This window comes from Gossypium arboreum, chromosome 2 (assembly GCF_025698485.1).
Source record: "Gossypium arboreum isolate Shixiya-1 chromosome 2, ASM2569848v2, whole genome shotgun sequence".
Taxonomy (NCBI): Eukaryota; Viridiplantae; Streptophyta; class Magnoliopsida; order Malvales; family Malvaceae; genus Gossypium; species Gossypium arboreum.
Genome location: NC_069071.1, coordinates 64258883 through 64264280, shown reverse-complemented (window position 1 = coordinate 64264280; position 5398 = coordinate 64258883). Strand labels below are relative to the sequence as shown.

The following is a 5398-nucleotide window of genomic DNA, read 5'->3' as shown; positions in this document are numbered from 1 at the left end:
TACATTGCCCTCAATGTACAAAGATAGATATTAGAATATAAAAATAAGATAGAGAGAAAAGTGAAACTTCTTGTATGATGAATACCTCGAACTGGAGTTTTCGAGAGTAATCGGTGCGAGAGTGGAGGAGGATACTCCAGTGGTGGTAGAGGTTCATTAGTCCATAAGTCCTGCGCCAAAAGAATATTATATCTAGTGGTAACTATGGTCGTGGTCGATCAGGACATGACAGTCGTGGAGAACCTTTCCCAGTGGAGTTTTTAGTTCCTATGCGATGATGAGCTTAAGAGCTCTATATAACTGTGATAAAATCAGGAACTTTTTAGGGGATATTAAGAAGAATAATTACCCATAAAGAAATAATCGAAATTGATAATTAAAAATAAAATTCTAAAGTATAATAAAAATAAAAAGTAGTTTTAATAAAAATTAAAAACATAAAATAATAAACAAATGTTTTTAAACATCTTCATCGCTTGATGGTTCGCGACGTAGGACTGGCGATGAGATGTGGAGGTGCTGACAAATATGCTGTAGAGTAGCATCAATGTTGTCAAATCGTTGAAAACAATGTTACTCAAATCGAGTGAGGCACTCAGAGATGTCAGCATATGAAGCCACCGCATGAACTGGACGAGAGGGTGGTGGTGGCTGAGTCGATGGGTCCTCGTCCTGTGGAGGGACATCATCAGGAATGTCCTCGTATGCCTCTTCCTCAGTATATTGGGCGAGACGATATTGAAGAGGGTAGGTTCCTGGGCGCTTTTTGATCATCCTCATGCTAAACATGCTCGAGATGTCTTGTGGAGACATCTGGCCAATGAGGGTTAAGGATGATCCTTAGGCTGTGGTGCTGAGAAGCCCAAAGTGTCGAGCCTATTGAGTCACGTATGGGCTAATGGAGATGACCCCTTTCCTATGCCGCTCTGTCTGGTGCTGAATGGCGAGGGCAATAAAATAAGCTAGGTCGATGGCATGCCCGTGCGACATACACCATAAAAAGTAGGCGTTGTGGGTATTGACGATGCCAGTTCTCTCTCGCCTCCCCGTTATCGTGTAAGCCAAAATGGTGTGTAAGTACCTCAGGGATGGTGGGAGAACTGATGCCTTGGAGAGGCTAGGATTGTAGGAGGCAGCACCAGGGTCCAAAGTGTGCCAGCACTTCGAGGGAGAGAAGTGTATGTGGCGAGTGAGAGCATGTAGTTCATTCTCCTCCATGAACTCCTTCGTATATAAGCCCAGTGCAGCACCGAACTCTGGGATGCTTAGCTGGTGGATTAATCCTCCTAAGCGAAATTGGACCGTGCCGGGATCATCGTAGGTTGTCATTACGGTCTCAAGATGGAACGTTGAGCATAGTTCCATCGTAAGCTCGAGGTATGTTGGCTCAATGATCCTAAAGAATAGCTTTCAAGGGTCGGTGGTTAGGAGGGCCCGAATCGTATTAGCCAACTGAACTTGTTCTACAGCAGCCCAGTCGATGCAGCGACCCGTAATTAAAGGTCGGGCCCGAAGGATTTGGAAAATTTCTTCTTAGGGCCCTCGGGGGAACTGCAGGAGAGGGTGACAAATTTTCGTGGTTAGACCTGCAGAAGATGACACTCCCTTCCTCTTCTTCGAAGCAGGTACGGCGATTTTCTTTCCTCGTGAAGACGACATGATACCTACTATTAGAATCATCAAGTCATCTTAATGAGTGGTCAAAGTAAGATGAAGACAAATTTCAAATAAAAATCAAACTTTCAGCCACAACTACTAATATTAACCAAATTATTTTGATAGCATAATTTCTCGACATTATCATTGTAATGGCATGAGAATAGGCATAGTAGTGGAATGTGTATGAAAAAAAGAGTGAGGCTTTCCTAACAACTCGATTTAACATGAAATGTATGATAAATAATCTAACAATGCAGAAATAATGAACAAAATGGAAATAGTAAAAGAAAAATAAAGATTATTTTAAAAATAAACATTAAAAGTAAGTAGAATAGAGGTGAAAAGAGTAAACAAACGCTAAGGGAGAGAAATCGGGCGTCGAAAATGGAGTTGGAGGCGATGCACGGGCGTGGCAGGGAGGCCATGTGAACTTGCAGCGGCTAGGGTTAGGGTTTTTGAACGGAGAAGAAAGTGAATAGTGTAGGGTATTTATAGATTTTGGGCCACACGGCCAGGTAACACACCCATGTTCCCCAATTTTTTTCCCATGTGTTTCGTGTTTTTCCTATTCGCGTGTGGGTACACACGGCCTTGTCGCATGACCGTGTCTAGCTTCATTCGCTTCTCCCACTCCCATGTATGCAAGCCCCACGTCCATGTTAATTTGACAGGTTTGACCACGGGGGCTAGGCACGGGCATGTCGCAGACCTGTGCTGTTTTAACAGGTTCGCCCACGGTTCTTCCATACGGGCGTGTCGCATGCCCGTGTTGTTTTGGCAAGCTCGACCACGGCCATGTCGCACGGCCGTGGCATTTTATCGTAGCCCGTGTTTGGAGAAATCTTTTCCCTATTTTCACACGACCCTAAGCACGCCCGTGTGCTTGGCTATGTCTCTGTGGAAAACCTATATTCAAGAGCTTCGTTAGTAAGTTAGGTGTTGAAGACTAAATTTTAAAGAAGTTAATACAGTTAGTGCTCGGGTTGCCTCCCGAGAAGCGCTTATTTATAGTCTAAGCTCGACTTACCTCTGCGTTGAATGGTCATGGTGGTTCGAGGATTTTATACTCCTCGTTCCTGCTATCAATCTCAACAAAATGAGGTTTTAAACGAGTGTTGTTTACCTTAAAAGTGCCAAACTTAGGGTGACTTACCTCAACTGTACCGAATGGAAAAATACTAAGTACCGTAAGAGGGATTTCTTCATTCGGTCTGGCAGTGACAATGTGAGGATCTGTCGTATCTAATAAGACTTTATCTCCAACCTTAAGTTGATTTGGAAAGGTATCGAGCTCGTTTTGGCAGAGTTTTGGTTTATCGTGTGTTCTCGGTTTATGTGTTCACCATTCATCTAGCTCCTCTATTTGCAGCCTTCGTTCTTCATGAGTAGGTCTTCTACTATTTCGTGAGAATGACTCATGTGCTTCCTTCAGACTCATTTCCTACAAAGTAGGTTGTACCATATTGTCAGTTTTAGTAGAATGGGTTAGACGATCACCTTCAATTTCTGATATGTTGCCAGAATTGCGAGCTTGAATGGTGATTGTTTCATCTCCCACACAGAGCGTGAGGTCACCTGTGCCAACATCAATGATCATTTTAGCAGTTGCTAAAAAAGGCCTTCCTAAAATTAAAGGGGTGTTGCTATTCTCTTCTATGTCTAGAACAATGAAGTCCACGGGAAATATAAATTTATCGATTTTAACTAGCACATCTTCAATAATACCCTTAGGAAATCTTATAGTTTTATTCGCTAATTCAATGCTCATCCTAGTTTGTTTGGGTTTCCCAAGACCTAATTGTTTGAACATTTTGTAGGGCATGACGTTGATACTAGCCCTTAAATCAGCTAATGCATTATTAACATCTAAACTACCAATTAGGCAAGGAACTGTAAAACTCCCTGGATCTTTTAGTTTGTTGGGTCATTTATTTTGGAGAATAGCTGAGCAAACTGCATTCAGCTTCACATGCGATGCCTCGTCCAACTTCCACTTATTTGCTAAAAGCTCCTTTAAAAATTTCATTGCGTTTGGCATCTGTGATAGAGCTTCAATAAACAGTAAGTTAATATGTAATTTTTTTAAGAGTTTAAGGAATTTACCAAATTGTTCATCTAAGCGGTCTTTCCTTCGCGTGTTGGGATATGGCACACGAGGTTTATATTCGATAGTCACTGATTTGTTTTTATTATAATCTACCTTACCTTTACCTTTGCTTACCATAGTTTCTTGCCTCGGTTCTGACTCAGGCTCAACGAATCCTTCTTCATCTTGAACATTAATCACGTTGAGCTATTCCCTTGGGTTAGGTTCAGTATTACTTGGCAAGCTACCTTATGGTCGTTCGGAGATTAGTTTAGAAAGTTGGCCTATCTGAGTTTCGAGCCCTTGGATTGACGCTTGTTGATTTTTAAGTGTCGTTTCGGTTTGGTTTCTTTTCCTGTTGATAGGGTGGCTGTTGGTAGCCCGGAGGTGGTCACTGATTTTCTTGGCCTCCCCATGAGAAATTTGGGTGGTTCCTCCAACCTGCAATTGTAAGTGTTACTATATGGGTTATTTTGGGATCTAGAGTTATTGTTACCCATATATTGGACTTGTTCCTCCTTGATGCTAGGGTTGAAGGGTTGATACTCTGTGCATGCTCCTCCTCCATTCGTCTCGCACCTCATTACTAGATGAACCTGTGAAGAACTAAGGAAACCATCAATTTTCTTATTTAAGAGTTCTACCTGATTAGAGAGCATGGTGACCGAATCGACGTTATAAACACCGGCTGTTTTTGTTGCCTTTGTCCTCATGACTTGCCACTGATAGTTATTCAGTAACATATCTTTTATGAACTCATAAGCATCTTCAGGTGTTTTGTTATTGATGGTTCCGCCAGCGGCTGCGTCAACCATTTGCCGAGTCGAAGGATTCAGGCCATTATGGAATGTTTGAACCTAAAGCCAAAGCGGTAACCCGTGGTGAGAGCACCTTCTCAAAAGGTCCTTGTATCTCTCCCATGCATCGTAGAGTGTTTCTAAATCCATCTGCACAAAAGAAGAGATATCATTACGTAATTTATCCGTTTTAGCCGGCGAAAAATATTTTTGTAAAAATTTTTCGGTCATTTGTTCCCAAGTAGTAATTGACCTTCATGGTAACGAGTTCAACCACTGTTTAGCCTTGTTCCTCAATGAAAAAGGAAACAATCGAAGACGTATGGGATCATCAAAAATGCCATTGATTTTAAATGTATCGCATAGGTCCAAAAAGTTTGCTAAGTGAGCGTTGGGATCTTCATCCTGCAAACCATCAAACTGAACAAACTGTTGTATCATTTGAATTGTGTTAGGTTTCAGTTCAAAAGTATTTGTAGCTATAGCAAGTCTAACTATGCTCGATTCAGTTCCTGTTAAAGAAGGTTTAGCATAATCATACTTAGTGCGTGGAGCAGGATTTTGATTAGCTGCAATTGCAGGCGGTAGCTGATTGCCTTGGTTTTCAGCCATCTCTTCAGTTGGGGATTGAGTATCATCCTCTTGCTCGTTCTCTATGTATCTTAAGCTTCGCCTTATTTCTCTTTGGTTTCTGCGAACTGTACGATTGATTTCTTCGTCAAAAGTAGTGGCCCTGACGGGTTTCTTCTAGTCATAAACTATAAAACCTGCCAGAAGAAGGAAAAAGAAAATTAGTAAATTAGAACAAAATTAAAAATAAAATTAGATTGCAAGAAAAATAAATGGCTAAAGTAAT

The 5398-nt window shown here is 41.5% G+C and overlaps 1 non-coding gene across 1 annotated transcript; it reads left to right on the top strand.

The window, feature by feature from the left end:
* Positions 1–4618: 4618 nt before the first annotated feature.
* On the top strand, positions 4619–4724 carry LOC128289995 (small nucleolar RNA R71). Its single transcript, XR_008279635.1, has one exon. It is a non-coding gene; the product is annotated as a small nucleolar RNA R71 (small nucleolar RNA).
* Positions 4725–5398: the final 674 nt, after the last annotated feature.